This window comes from Carcharodon carcharias, chromosome 3 (genome assembly GCF_017639515.1).
Source record: "Carcharodon carcharias isolate sCarCar2 chromosome 3, sCarCar2.pri, whole genome shotgun sequence".
NCBI lineage: Eukaryota > Metazoa > Chordata > Chondrichthyes > Lamniformes > Lamnidae > Carcharodon > Carcharodon carcharias.
The window spans coordinates 226,820,853-226,834,300 of NC_054469.1; positions in this window are offsets into that span (position 1 = coordinate 226,820,853).

Below are 13,448 nucleotides of genomic sequence, written 5' to 3' on the forward strand. Positions count from 1 at the left end.
AACAGCATTTAAAATGGTAACTACAAAAAAAGAGGAAACAACAGTAAACAAAAAGTAACTGATGAAGAAGAGAAAATAAAAGGGTGAAAAATGACTACACTTACCGGACCTATCGGACATTTCAAAGAGACTGTGGAACAGTGGAGCTCCTACACTGAAAGCTTTGAGTTTTTTGACCTTGCAAATGGAATTGAAAATGACAAGAAGGTGGCAACTTTCTTAAGTGTGATGGGAGCTAAAACCTTTGTCTTATTAAGAAGTTTGATGCGAACTAACAAACTAACAAAATCATATGAGGACATTATAAAAGTCTTGGAGACACATTTTTCCCCTAAGCCACTTGTCATAGCAGAAAGATTTAGGTTTCACAAAAGAAACCAAGCAAAGGGAGAAACATTTGTGCAGTATGTTGCAGTAGTTAAAAAGATCACTGAACATTGTGAATTCAAGGAAATGCTGAATGCTACCCTCCGCGACAGGTTGGTCTGTGGCCTTCGTAGTGAAGCAACCCAGAAACGTCTCCTGACAGAGGCTAATCACATTTTGCAGAAAGCCATAGAGATTGCATGGGGCTGCCTGGAAAAGAAACACAGCAGCTGAGTGCAGCAACTCGAGTACACAACATGACAGCTGAGTGTGCACACAAGATAGCAAGCAGCCGAGAATGTTACCATTGTGGAAAGCCTAGTCACCATCCATCTGAATGTTGGTGCAGAGACCTTGGATTCCATCAGTGTGGCAAGAAGGGACACATTGAGTGTGCCTGTAAAAACAAAAAAGTAGCAGTGAAACAGAAAGGCAAACCAGAGAAAAAGGAGTCTGCTGTCTGGGTAACAAGAAGAAAAACCTGCATGTTATACAGCAGGAACAGGAGGATCAGTGAGACACAGGGTCTGAAGAAGAAGACCACCCCCCCCCCACCACATCTTGTCTGTGGCAGGTGGTTCACAGGGCTGATGGGTAACATCACTGCTGGAGAACCAACCAATATGAGTGGAACTGGATACAGGGGCAACAGTTTCTCTGGTCCCAGATGCTGTGTTTAAGGAGAAGCTTAAACATCTTCCTTTGACCTCTGCAAAAATCGTTCTGAAAACATATACAGGTGAATCTGTACCTATGATGGGCAGAACGGAAGTTAAAGTGGAACTAAATGGACAAACTGCTAAGCTACCATTGTTTGTGGTGAAAGGCAACTACCCAGCTTTAGTTGGACGGTCACAGCTTGAGAAGGTCTGGTTAAACTGGGCAGAAGTACGCAGTGCTGCAAAAGAAGAAACTGGTCTGACAGCTGTTATAACAAAACATGCTGTTGTTTTCAAAGGAGAATTGGGAAGCATGAAGGGAATCACCGTAAAATTGAATATCAAAGTTGACTCTCAACCAAACTTTCTGAAGGCCAGCATCGTGCCTTATGCCATGCAACCAAAAATCGAAGCTGACCTGGAGCATCTCATCAAGATAGGAGTCTTGATACCTGTCTCCCATAGCGAATGGGCAACACCAATTGTTCCAGTGCTCAAGAAAGATGGCTCCAGATGCAACTGTGGAGAGTTCAAGGTTCCTGTTAACCCCGTGTTGTGTGTTGAACAATATCCGCTTGCCCATTTTGAGGACCTTTTTGCTGGCCTAGTCGGTGGACAGGAATTCAACAAAATAGATCTATACTATGCCTACTTACAAGTGCACATTGATGAGAAGTCAAAAGGACATTTTACCATCACAACACACAAGGGACTGTACCGATATTTCCATTTGCCTATTGGAATAACCTCATCTCCAGCCTTGTTTCAGAGCGCCTGGTGTCAGATCCTGAGTGGCTTGCCTGGAGTTCAGTGCTATCTTGACAACATCTTGGTAATGGGCAGGACTGATGAGGATCACTTCAAGAACTTGGATGCCACCCTATAAAGGCTAAAGGAGTATGGCCTATGGTGAGCTTTCTCAGCCCTCAGTGGAATATTTGGGTTGGGGCACGTTATTGACGCTGCTGGGCTTTACAAGGCACAAAGTCAAGGCTATTGTGGATTCTCCAGCTCCTCGGGAAACCAGCCAGCTTCGCTCGTTCTTAGGGCTGCTGAATTATTATGGGAGATTTATTCCACAGCTGACAATCCTGCTGAAACCCCTGCATGAACTTCTGCATCAGAACAAAGTCTGGAAATGGCCAGAAGCCTGTGATGTTACGTTCAAGAAGAGTAAAGCGTCACTGACGGATTCTGAGGTACTGACACATTTTGACCCCTCCTTACCTCTACAACTTGCATGTGATGCCTCACCTTATGGGGTTGAGGCCGTTGTTTTACGCATAATAATGCCCTCAGGTGTGGAGAGGCCCATACAATTTGCTTCACAGTCTTTAAGCCAAGCAGAAAGCCAATGCGCTCAAATTGAATGCGAGGCACTGAGAATCATTTTCAGAATATGGGAATTTCACCAGTTCCTGTTTGGATGGAAATTCAAGCTGCTGACTGATCATCCGCCGCTCACCTTAATATTCGGTCCACACACAGAGGTATCCCTTCTTTAGCTGCAAGCAGGATGCAGCATGGGTCATTGGTGTCAGCTACTCCCATATATGAGATCAAATATCGAAAATCTACATTGCATGATAATTCAGATGACCTTTCGAGGCTGCACCTACCAGTTAGCCATGTGGACACTGCTCAGAAAGACATTTGGACCTTGTGATGCATGGCAACTCTTCCATGAACTTTCAAGTCTCACCTGACCTTCATCCTTACGTTTCCAGGAGGATGGAGTTATCAGTCACTTCAGGATGTTTGCTTTGGGGCATGTGAGTTGCTTTCCACCAACATTGAGGAAACCAGTGTTGGACCAGCTGTATGTTGGACACTGTGGAATAATTTGCACGAAAGAGATTGCAAGAAGCTACTTTTGGTGGCCTGGCCAGGACCAAGTCATTGAGGCCAAGGCAAGATCTTGTTCTTCATGTCAAAACGTGAGAAACATGCCTGAATTGGCACCCCTCCATCCATGGGATTAGCTGAAAAACCCTTGGCAGTGCATCCACATCAATTTTGCTGGTCCATTTGAAGGAACAATGTTCATGGTGGTTGTGGATGCTCATTCCAGATGGCCAGAAGTTTCAGCGATGTCCTCTACTGATGCTGAGAGTACAGTTCAGAGGCTCAGGGAAATGTTCAATCGTTACCAGAACAACTCGTGACCGACAATGGACCTCAGATTGTCTCACAAGAGTTTGAGAATTTTTTGAGAAGTAACAGAATTTGTCACATCATCTCAGCACCATACCATCCCAATGGATTAGCAGAGAGATTTGTTCAAACCATGAAACACACTATAAGTTCAGGCTGAGGATATCCCTCCATTCAAAAGCATCTGGACATATTTCTGCTGACATACCGTAACACACCACATGCTACAATTAAAGCATCCCTAGCATTCCTACTAATGGGACAGCAACTGCGCACTTGCTTTGATCTGCTGAGACCAACAAAAACACAAGTTGAGCAAGAGTGGAGAGAAGAGGACAAAGATCAAAGCCAAGAATTTTCTGTCCTGGACAAGAAGTTCCAGCTGTAATTATGCTAAATGAGTTCCTGCTACTGTAATTGTTCAGACAGGACATGTTTCGTACACAGTCCCAACTGCAGAAGATCTCACCTGGTGGAGACATGTTGTCCAACTTTTGCCAAGTCAAGCACTATCTAAGGATACACCTCTTATGGAAGAGCCATCTCCAAGTCAAGGAATGCCATCTCCAGTCCACCTCCTCAGTCTAGTTCAACTGACGTTGAAGTCATCTCACCTTCACCTGCATTAGTCACAGCTTCAGATTCAGTTGTAAGTCTTAAATTGCCATCAGTCTCTGATGAACATTAGCCTGTAAAAGCATCAGATGTCCACCATAACCCATGCCAGGAGAGACCTCCTAAGCATCTGAATTTATAAAGTCAGAGATGTTATGGCCCAGCGGATAGTAAATGCCGAGCTGCTCAAATCCCAGAGGGAAACTTGAAACAGCTGCCACAACTGTTTTGCAATTTGTATTTTATTTCGAGATGTGTGCCTTGAATTCAGTAGCAATAAGTCCACCAAGTCTTAGAGGTTTTTCACAAAACCAAATTAAACATTTATTAATTTAAAAAATGATTTTAAGCACATACATAGGTCTACAAATCACTGCTATGATAACTCCCAAATCCCCTAATTAATCTAGCTCCCAGTTACATCTCCATTAAGACATCTGTAAAACAACATAGATTTCAACAGACCCAGGCAAAGCAAAGAACACCACAACAGTGATATTTAAAATTAATTCTCTTCGCTTCAATTCCTGAAGACAGCAGCTTGTTACATAGAGACTGGAGACTTTTCATATTTGTTGGATCTTAGAATGCCTTCGTCTTACACATAACTTCATCTCCTTTATACAGGTTTGTTCCTTTTTAATGTAAATCCCGTTGTCCTAATATGGTCTTTGCAACTTTACTTTTTCCATAATATAAATCTTTCATTGCACTCATGTTATCAGTAATCTTTGGGAAAATAAATACACTGATTGGCATAGCCTCTGTTGGCTAGGTGTAACATCTTACCATCTCTTTGAAATTCACGACTCTGGTTTATCTAAAAATGCAAATGTTCTTCACACCTTCCAATCTAAAACTTCAGCCATGTTTACATATTTAGCATTTCAAACCCAGTTTCCCTTCTGATACATCAAAGCACTTAACACACACACACACACACACACACAGAAATCCAAACCCCACCATTAACCTACCTTTACAATAAACTACAATAACATTTAAGCAAAATTATTATATTTTCATGACAAAGGCTTGAGATGGGTTCAGTGGAAATAAAGGCAGTCTACCCTCTTTTCCTGGTTCAGAAAATGCTTTGTTAACTGACATTTCACATAAAGGGGGAGGAATATGTTATGTATTGAATGACTTGTTTAGCTTGTTGCACTTTGCAAGCCAGTGCATTATGGGATTGCAGAATCAATGTTTTTTTGTTAGTTCTGTTATTGCAGTAGAATAAACGAGAGCTACAATATTCAATCAGCACCACATCCTCTTGAGTATTGTTTAGTCTTTAAAAAGATATTGGTCGTACCAATATTAAAACATCTGATTGATGGAAAGTCGGTGGGAATAGTTTGCGTAGTGTACCCTAGACTAAGACATCTCACTGCAAGGGCGGCAACAGTGAATAGTTAGATCTGTACAGTAGTATGAGAGGGTTTCCCAGCTTTGTAGTCCTCCCCGAAGCATGTAGCAACTCAAGGGTATCTGTATTGTAGCCCCAACTGGTGGATATCTGAGTGATAAGTCAGAAAATAGAATCAAATTGGCACAGAAGGAGGCATTATGAGGATTTTGTTTTTGTAAAGCTACAGACCAGAATTTTCCAGCCCCTCTTGCCTGCGTGATACTCCAGTCCCGCCAATGTGAATGGAGATTTCAATGGCTCCCCAGCCCCACTGCGGGGGGGAACGCACCCTAGGGGGGCTGGAAAATTCCAGCCGCAATTTCTAATTTTTCTCTTTCTGGCTGGGTTTAAAAGAAAAAACTGAAAGCCTTTAAGAACAATGGGAGACTGCCCAGACAGATACAATATACAGCTTGCATTCCACCAAGTGGGACTAAACAAAATGACACAACTCCCTGGGGAGCATGAAAGACCCCATCTCCTGTTGGCTTTACATCACCCTGAAACTTCTCAAAAGTTTCTGAGATAAGACATCAAAATGCAATTACCTGTTCTAAAACAATGACTGCAATAGGCATGGACTTATATAATTTCTCTGGAATACACAGTCAGCAGACTACTTTAAAGGGTTGTTTTACCAAGCAGGAGAGAGATCTGAACGGTGCTGTACTGAAACAAGCTGAAGCTGTGTGCCCTCTCTGTCTCTCTCTCTCTGTCTCTCTCTCTCTTGGAAGTGGTGTGCTCAGGTTTGCAAAGTAACCAACCTGAGAAGGGAACCTACTGCAAACTGAGATCTTTTGGCAATAAAATGAGGAAATCTGCTCCACACAACTACACGCAAGAGCAAAACGGCCTCAACATGGAATCACCACACTGAGACCAGCCAAAGAATAGCTAACCATATACTCCTTTGTTTTATCTTCTTCGTGAACTGACAAAAATCCTTAAGTCTATCTTTTTATTCTGCTATCTGTACTAGTGTATGTATGGGGCCCAGGGAATGTGTGTGACTTAAGAATGGTGGTTGCAATTTACTTAGTTTTTTTTTAATTTGAGAAATAGTTTCAATAAACTTATCTTGTACTTTGTTTAACCTAAGAAAATCTGTCTGACTAATTCTTTACAGTCACAAAAAAACCCCGTTATGGCCAGACCTGGAGAGGGAGAATAGGGGTAAGTCCCAGTTTCCCATTCTGTCTTCACAACCCTTTCCTTCAAATGCTCATCTCTCACAAATGCCCTGACTTCTCCTTTGGAGGCCTCAGCCTCCAATTAATAACGGCTCATCTGCTTAACTCAGAATTGCAGAATAGTTATAGCAGGGAAGGAGGCCATCTGGCGCATTGTAACTGCGCTGGCTGTGCAAAGGAGGAATTTATTTAGTACCACACCCCAATCCTCTCTCCATAGCCATGCACATTCTTCCTTTTCAGACAATAATCCAATTCCCTCTTAAATGGCTCAATTGGACCTACCTCCACCACATCCTCAGGCAGCGCCTTCCAGATTTTAACCACTCGCTGTGTGAAATAGTTTCTCCTCATGTCTCCATTGCTTCTTTTGCAATTTACCTTAAAATGGTCCTTTTGGTTCTTGATCCTTCCACCAACACCTATTTACTCTATCCAGATCCCTCATGATTTTGAATACCTCTATCAAATCTCCCCACAACCTTCTCTTCTCCAAGGGAAACAGTCCCACCCTCTCCAATCTATCTAAATAACTGAACTCCCCCATCCCTGGAACTACTTTTGTGAATTTAACTCTAACATGCCAATTAAGAATATCGTGTAACAGGATGTTGTGGGCCTCACTGATGCCCAGTGGTCTGCTCCCTGCAAAGCACATGACATGTCAAAGCAGGACCCACCACCCAACAAGTAAAGGCAAGTCTCTGGGCTGAAGGTTATGCTAGCCAGTTGTCCACTCCCCATGCAAAATGGCAGTCGACCTGCCAGAAAGTGGGCAGAACCAATTAGCCACTGCAGCCCTGGATATGGCAAAGGCAATTACAGGCCCTCTGTAGTTGGAGGTAGTGGGGTAACCCAGATCCATCTAGCTACTTCTGAAACCTTACAACCACACAGAATCCAAGTGACCCTACGCCTAGCCACAAGCGCTGAGGGGAAGCAGTAGGATAAGTGGCACTGACATCACTGCTTCAATGACCAATGACACCAAGTGCGTAATTAAAGTGATAGCACTTTATTTGTACTCTGCCCAGTGTGTTCCAGTAAGGAAGGGCATCAATAGGAATGGAAGCGATAGTGAGGCCAAATGGGGAAGCCATGTTTTGCTTCACTTGATTTGAGTACATGTAGACAGGAGATTTTATCAAAGATACTAAGCTGAATGTGTTCTGACCGGCACAAATTTCCTCCTGCTGGCACTTATGTTTCGTCAGGGTCTTCTTAGCTAGTATCTGTTTCCTTATAAGCATAATTGTACTCTTCCTTCATGGTTAAATGTCTTCACAGGGCAAATATACGCAGCATGCATTGCAGAAACATAGAATTGTTACAGCACAGAAGGAGGCCTTTCTGCCCATCATGTCGCTGTTTAAAAATAAGGGGTCGCCCATTTGAAACAGAGGTGATATGAAATTTATTGACTCAGAGGGTTGTGAGTCTTTGGAACTCTCTTCCTGAAAAGGTGGTGGTGGAGGTAGAGTCTTTGAATATTTTTAAGGCAGGGGTGGATAGATTCTTGATAAGCAAGGGGATGATAAGTTATTGGGGGTAGGCAGGATGCAGATTTCAGTTCACTATCAGATCAGCCATGATCTTATTAAATGGTGGAGCAGCCTTGAGGGGCTGAATGGCCTACTCCTGCTCCTTGTTCATATGTTAGAATGCCTGTGCTGGCTCTCTGTACAAACAATGCATATGGTGCCACTCCCCTACCATCTCATCATAACCCAGCATACTCTTCCTTTGCAGATAATAATCAAATTCCCCCTTGAATGCTTCAATTGAACCTGCCTCCACCACACTATCAGGCAGCGCATTCCAGATGCTAACCACTCGCTGCATGCAAAAGTTTCTCCTCATGTCACTACTGCTTCTTTTGCCAATGACCTTAAATCTGTGCCCTCTCGTTCTCAGTCCTTCCATCAGTAGGAACAATTTAAATGGCAATGATTTTGGAGATAGAAAGAAAGAAAGACTTGCATTTATATGGCACCTTTCATGACCTCAGTAAATTCCAAAGTGTTTTACAGCCAATAAAGTACTTTTGAAGTGTAGTAACTGCTGTAATGTAGGAAACACAATACCTTTTTTTAATTCTTTCATGGGATGTGGGCATCGCTGGCAAGGCCAGCATTTGTTGCCCATCCCTAATTGCCCTTGAATTGAGGACAGTTAAGAGTCAACCACATTGCTGCAGATCTGGAGTCACATGTAGGCCAGACCAAGTAAGGTTGGTAGATTTCCTTCCTTCCCTAAAGTGCATTACTGAACCAGGTGGGTTTTTACAATAATCAACAATAGCTGTTATTACTTTATATCCCAGATTTATTAATTGAATTTAAATTCCACTAGCTGGCTGTGGTTGGATTTGAACTCTTGCCCCCAGAGCTTTAGTCTGGGCCACTGGATTGCCAGTCCAGTGATATCACCACTAGGCCACCATCATCCCAGAAATTGCACACAGCAAGTCCCCACAAATAGCAATGAAATAATGGCCCAATAATCTATAATCTCTCTAATCTACCTAATATTGATCAAGGATAAATATTGACCAGGACGCCTGAATAACTCCCCTGCTCTCCTTCGAAATAGTGCCGAGGATCTTTTACGTCCGCTTGAGCGAGAAGACGGGACCTCAGTTTAATGTCTCATCCAAAAGGATTAGGGTAAGGAAAACATTAGGTCAGGATTTAATAACCAGAATCCATGGCAGCGCTGTTTCTCAAGCACAGTCCTGTTTGAGCGTGCAAAGCTCGACTGCAACAGATACTTTGCAGCCAGGCATAGCAACAAGTTTCAGACTGGGATCCCAATGCAATCAGCCACACACAGTGAACTGGCAAGGGACTCAACAACAGTAACAAAAATGGAAAGACCACAGAGCAAGATAATAGACCTATTTTACCCCTCTTCCTCCAGTACAGACACAAGATTAATCCTTAGCACAACTCTTTCAGGGCATTTGGGTTGACTCATGTATGGTCGGCTTAATATAAAACATCTGATATAAAAAATCAACAAGGCACAACAATTCCTTTAAAATATTCTTGTACTCTGTTAAACTGAAATACAATTTAGTGAAATGGTTGGAAGGTCAATCCCCGGTTAGTTTGGTTGGTTAAAGCCAGCATTGTGACTGAGGCAGGTTCAAGCCACAGTGCAGATTGTGTTCGCCACTCTCAGCCAAGGAGATCATGAGGGAGGGGAGAGTTGTTTCGACTGGCCTCACCCTCTTTTAGCTACAGGGATGGAAAGTTAGCCACGATTCCAGCTCCTTATTGCTATCCAGAGGCCACTTACAGCTGGAAGCCCTGTGCCTACATAGCTGTGAGTTGGCGAGAGGACTGGACTGTCTGTTCAGATTGTCTCATCTGTGAGGCCTCCCAGACCTGGGTAGACTGCCAATGTCATTGTGACTTGCGCAAGAAGAATGTGAGGCTCCTTGAGGAGGTGCAGAGGAGCTTGACCAGACTAGTGGCAGAGACGAGAGATTTTAGCTACAAGGTTAATTTGGAGAAGCAGGGGTTGTTCTCCTTGGAGCAAGGGAGATTGAGGGGAGATTTGATAAGGTGTACAGGATTAAGACAGGTTTAGATAAAGTAGACAGGGAAAGGCTGTTCCCATTTGCTGTTAGTACAAAGACTAGGGGACACATGGTTAACATTATGGCAGGAGATGCAGGGGGAATGTGAGGAAGAACATTTTTACATGAGTGGAACTCACTGCCTGGGAAGGTGGTGGAAGCAGAGAGGGTGAATGATTTCAAAAGGAAATTGGATAGACATTTGAGTGAAACATGCCTGCAGGTCAGTGGGGATAGAATGGAAGTGACTGGACTGTTCTACGGAGAACTGGGACCGAATGGTTTTCTTCTGTGCCGTAATGACTCCATGGCTAGGAATAATATCCCCTTGGACAAAGTGTAAGAGAACAATCATAAATGAGAAGAGCAAGAATGGAACCAGAAAAGAGCAAGGCAGGAGTGTTAATGAGAAAAGGTGACACAGTCAGAAGCACATATGAGGAACTTGCACATGAATTTTCCATTCCTGCACAAAGAATGTTGAAGTGGAAAATCACCCCTTATACGCCTCAAGGATCAGAATGGACAGAGGTAGGGATTAACATCAAAATTCATCCAGAATATTTATCTGTTTCCCTCCTCTTTCCCCCTCCCTTGTCTGACGGTGTGGCCTTTTGTTGGAGTGCGGTTCCACAAGCAACAGGATCTCACCCACATGTCCAACATTTTATGCCTGTACTAATTTGCACAGCTTACCGCACTGCAGGACTCAGTGTGTCAGCACATAAAGCTTACACATGCAATGGGGGAGATTTTGACCTTGCATGCTAGTGTAAAATGGCAGTCCATTTTGCAACATTTGCAATTCAGGAGAGAGAAAAGATGATCCGCAGTTCCTCAGGGTAGTGTCCTCGGCCCAGCCATCTTCAGCTGCTTCAACAATGATCTTCCTTCCATCATAAGGTCAGAAATGGGGGTGTTTGCTGATGATTGCACAATGTTCAGCATCATTCACTACTCCTCAGATACTGAAGCAGTCCATGTCCAAATGCATCAAGACCTGGACAATATCCAGGGTTGGGCTGACAAGTGGCAAGTAGCATTCACGACGTACAAGTGCCAGGCAATGACAATCTCCAACAAGAGAGAATCTAACCATCGCCCCTAGATGTTCATTGGCATTTTCATCACAGAATGCCTCACTTAACATCCTTGGGGTTACCATTCACCAGAAACTGAACTCAATTAGCCAAGTAAATACTGTGGCTACAAGATCAGGTCAGAGGCTAGAAATCCTGCAACGAGTAACTCACCTCCTGACTCCCCAAAGCCTGTCCACCATCTACAAGGCACAAGTCATGGAATACTCTTCACTTGCTTGGATGAGTGCAACTCCCACAATACTCGAGAAGCTTGACACCATCCAGGACAAATCAGCCTGCTTGATTGGCACCACATCCATAAACATTTACTCCCTCCACCATCGATGCACAGTAGCAGCAGTGTGTACCATCTACAAGATGCACTGCAGGAATTCACCAAGGCTCCTTAGACAGTACCTTCCAAACCCACGACCACTGCCATCTCGAAGGACAAGGGCAGCAGATAGGTGGGAACACCGCCACCTGGAAGTTCACCATCCAATCACTCACCATCCTGACCTGGAAATAGATCACCGTTCATTCACTGTCGCTGGGTCAAGATCCTGGAACTCCCTTCCTAACAGCATTTGGGGTGTACCTACACCACATGGACTGCAGTGGTTCGAGAAGGCAGCTCACCACCACCTTCTCAAGGGCAACTAGGGATGGGCAATAAATGCTGGCCCAGCCAGCGAAGCCCACCTCCCATGAATGATTAAAAAAGGATTCATTTTTACCCATTTGAGCAGTTTGAGTAAAGAAAGGAGCGAGAGCAGATGGTCTGCTGGTGCTGGTGCCTAGTGAAGCAAAGTAGAGGAAAGGGAGGAATAATAACAACACTGAAAAATAAAGTTGTACTTTTTGATAAATTTTGAAATGGGGCCACAAATAAACTTGTCTGTTTAATAACTGCAGATAGTGCATCATTATAAAGAAAGCAGCAATGTGCCACAAGTTCTCATTCCATTTAAGCTATGTTCCCGTGAGTTCGATTTAGAGGCAGCACTGTATTTTCCTACAGTGGGTGGTGGGGGGAGGGAAGAGAGCATGTCACTAAAACTTAAGGAAGCCAAGCTGCTGGGCTCCCTTTATATCAAGCAGGAGAGCAGCAGGGACTCTCCCCTGTCCAGCTTTCTCCCGTCATGAGCCGAACCCTTTCATGTATTCTCACTCAGGGCAGACAAACCGTGCCTAAATCTGTTCCTGCTGAGAAAAGTCCGCACGATTCCACAAGCTTTTTCTCCCCCACCCCTCACATCCCAAGATCTTAATCTTCTGATAATAGCATGAAACAAGGCCCCGAGAAATACTGGGGGTTGCCTATTGGTAGAAGGTCTTTTCGAAGAGCTGAATTGCACTGTTCTTCATACCATAAAATGTTAAGTGATGAGATGCTTTAAAACAAATGTTACAGCAACAATGTTGAAGCATAATTTCACCAGCTTGCTGATTGTTTTTTAATGATATGATTTCATGGTCTTTATGTCTGCTAAGTACCATTCATCTTTCTCGAAATCTCTTGTGGGAGTTTTATCGCCCTAGTTCCATTTTGTGTCAGAGCATCATATCATACCTAAAGGGACATCAGATTCACTTTCAACAGGGCATATACCACAATTAGTTGTCACTCTCCCATATTTGCCTTCCAAAATTCATCTCAGCTATTGTGCTGCTACATTGCAACTAAATCAAAATAAAACAGCATCCTATAAATTTGGCTGCGACACATCATTAATAAAACCATAATGATATTTAGTCACAATAAGTATCGGGTTATGAAGTTCAAAGAGCAGCAAATTAATTTATTTTACCACTTTAATTAGCTTATTACTCCTATCTGGATTGCAGCTGCTGGCTCATCCACTCTAACAAGCACATACCGGTATTAATCTGCATTGTCTGCACCAGGTTATGTATTCCAGAGGATAAATTTGTAGTGTTTATTTTCTTTTTGTTCCTTTTGTTTCATTTTACGTGGGCACGCACACAAATAAATGTGTTCACTCAAAGAGGCCGGCAGTGAAGTGGCCCAGCGTTTAAATCCCCCTTTATTCGATATATGTGTTTTCTCTTGCTGATTTCAACAGTGAGGGTGAAAGAACATTCAAACAAAGATGGCGTAGGTTGAATTTATACGAGCGAATGTTATTCTAATATGCGCAGAGGGAAGATGGCGAAGGTTGGGGGGGGGGTTGCGAGTGGGGAAAGAATGGTTCAGTTTTCACAATATAATGGAAAAAGGCATACAAGTCTCGGTTTTCATTGTTGATAATACATATACACAGATGAATTCTGTCTTTCGTTTGTTCATGGTTTTCACTCTGCACAGCAGGGATGTTCTTAAGAACTTGCCCTCTGCGTAATTTCTCTAAATAGAAGCCACACACC